Source organism: Triticum urartu, unplaced genomic scaffold, assembly GCF_003073215.2.
Source record: "Triticum urartu cultivar G1812 unplaced genomic scaffold, Tu2.1 TuUngrouped_contig_4291, whole genome shotgun sequence".
Lineage (NCBI taxonomy): Eukaryota > Viridiplantae > Streptophyta > Magnoliopsida > Poales > Poaceae > Triticum > Triticum urartu.
Window position 1 is genome coordinate 1 of NW_024114868.1, and position 3,062 is coordinate 3,062.

The window sequence follows — 3,062 nt, forward strand, 5'->3', positions numbered from 1 at the left end:
GGGGCGTGACGGACCGCTAAACCTAGACAAATATTATGGAAAATGGAGCTTGGAGGTCGAGCTTGGAGAGGAGAAAGCTTAAGTAGTGTGGCTCGGGCATTCCATCGAACACCTTGTGTGCATAGGAGGTGAGCTAGAGCACCACCAAGCCCTCTCCCCCTCATCCAGAAAAAAACAGAGCAGTGTGCTCTGCTCTTACGCGAGGGGGTATATATAGGCACTTCATTGGTCCCGGTTAGTGGCATGAATCGGGACTAAAGGGGAGCCTTTGGTCCCGGTTCAAGCCACCAACCGGGACCAATGGTGGTGGGCCAGGAGCGAGGCCCATTGGTCCCGGTTCATCCCACCAACCGGGACCAAAAGGTCCAGATGAACCGGGACCAATGACCCACGTGGCCCGGCCGGCCCCCTGGGCTCACGAACCGGGACCAATGCCCCCATTGGTCCCGGTTCTGGACTGAACCGGGACTAATGGGCTGACCCGGCCTGGACCAAAGCCCTGTTTTCTACTAGTGGAAATGTACTCTTTTTTAGGGCAGCTAGGAAAGGTACTTCCTTTTTTGGCGAAATAGTTAGGAAATATACTCATAAGATAAGACAATCAAATAGTCATCTGAAAATCCAACTATAACTTATCGTAAATTTTCACTTGCCACTAGAAAAATCAACAATATATTTCCTTTTTCTTTTTATAATGCGGGGGAACAATAATTTGTTCAATCATGGCAATACAAATTTCCATGAAAAACGACAAAGAACAAAAATTACAATGGAAACTACCAAAAGATGCAACCAAACTAAAGGGAAAATTAAAAAACGGATCAAGTAGCTCTAATCAAATGCAAGATATGCAGACAAACATAGAATATTTTCAAGTTTCAACAAGTCTGACCTCAAACTTTTGCTGTTTTGACAGAGGATTTACAGATTACAAAAAAACACCCTGGAGGTACTTAGTTAGGAGATAATAAAACACACAATCCAGCACGGGGTGTCTTCTTCACTTATTTCGGTGGTCGCGAGTTCTTAGGAGCAAAGAACACCCTCACATCAAACTGGCCATACTTTGACATCGAGTCATCAGGAATCCTAACAGGTCCAACATATCCATCTTGGAAACTCCACCGAAAGAGTGATTCCCCCAACTTTAAGCAAACATCCAATTTTTCCTCTGCTTTCACCATGACTACATGCTGAAACTGCATCTTAGTCCCAGAGAATGTGTCATCAAACAACACAATCTCATGATCAAAGCCACTGCTGAAAGCACCAAATCTCACATGATGAGGACCATCAACCTTTGCAAAGACTTCTATTACGGCCTCGATACTTCTTGTAAATGATATGTAGCCTATGTCCAAGCTGAACAGGCCATGACGAATCTGTCCATATAGCATTTCATCATAAGCTGGGCAGCTCTCAATCTCAGCATACGCAGAAAGTATTTGTTTGTCAGCCGATCCATCCCCTTCCTCCTTTACCCACAGATCAACTTCTAGTAATGCATCCTACCGTAAGTACATTCCTCGACAAGGGCTACAAAGGGGTAGGATAAAGGAATCCTACAATTTGACAACTCTTGTTAGAACTAAACATGATACATTTCAGATAGAAGCCTGTGCCAACATATAACAAACTAAATAAGACAATGCACATCATGTTCAGATAAAAAAACTAGTTCCTTTTTAAAGTATAAGGCATATATTTCACTTGTGTTGAAATGCAAGACATGCATGCCATTTTTCTCTTCTGCCATCATTTATATATCTTGCCAACCGCTTCAACTTTTATAAGTAGACATTCACATATATTATTAACTTCCTTGTTCCCAAAACATTAGTATATACTGTAGGAATATTGGGGATCAAGTATAGTTACTATTTCAAAATGGGTTCACCCCCGAAAAACAGAGGTCTTAAGAAAAAAATCTGAGCACACATGACTAACTTTTAGTCGATCCAATCCAAGGAAAGAAGATAACCAACATACATCTCACACATACATTTGAACATCAATCATTCTTGAGCAACAAACAAGTTATGTGGAAATAAACCATGTCTAACTTGATTACCTGGTCAATGGTGACAGCATCATATCTGCAGGGACGATTAAACACGTAATTCCGCAGAGGCTCCAAGGAATCCCGAATGGCGATTATTCCATAGACACTAACAGGATATGATGCAGAGCTTGACAAACGCAGCGAGAATACCTGTAGCATCCGATTTGGTTCGCGATATCCAAGAGTTGATTTTGCTGCAAATATCGAGGAAAATAATTAAATTTCGAAACACATGCATAGATAGCACAAGTGCAGATCGCTAGGCAAGGGATCAAATCAACAGAGACTAGCTTACTGGTGGAAGTATGATGGGTTCTGTATATACGGTGGTGACAGTATCCCCGCAAAACGCATGCGCCTATTACGTGAGGGAATACTTTCATAGGAAAAGGAGGAAGGGCAGACCACTCATGTCCTAGATCTAGAAGCATCTTGCACAGCTCTCTGTGTTCTTCGTTCTGTTTGATGTCACTCCTTACCCACACCGTCTGTATTAGTTTGGCTTTCTCCCTGGGAAATTTCTTCCCTGCAGGATATAATCAATGTAGCATCAATCAAGCGGCAATTAATCGTTTTTGGTTGGAGATCAAATCGTCACAGTTCTGGAGAATGGCCTGCCTGGGCAATTTGTCTCCTCGCCGTCTGTCACCCCTTCCTCCTCATCGTCGTCAGAGTGCGCCAGGGCCAAGCCGGCCAAGTCGGCCAAGTTGAGCTGGTCAACTAAATCATCGTCGCTGTCGGATAGGCAGACGTCGTCCCAGTGAAGAATAGGTGGCTCTGAAGCTACACAAATAATTTGGCAAAGGATGCCTAGTTGAGTCGGCGGATTGAAAAGCGACCGCTACGAAGATTAATTGAAAATATGGAGGAGTGTACGTACCTCGGCCTTGAGCGCCGGATCATCATGTTTGTCGATAGAGGAAAAGATGGAGCCGATCCCTTGCTTCTCCTCCGCTGCCGCCACCACCTCCCCCTCCACCACCACCTCCTGATGCTGCTC

General features: G+C 44.0%; 1 pseudogene; it reads right to left on the reverse strand.

The window, feature by feature from the left end:
• Positions 1-918: 918 nt before the first annotated feature.
• Positions 919-1,659, reverse strand: LOC125527618 (annotated as a pseudogene).
• Positions 1,660-3,062: the final 1,403 nt, after the last annotated feature.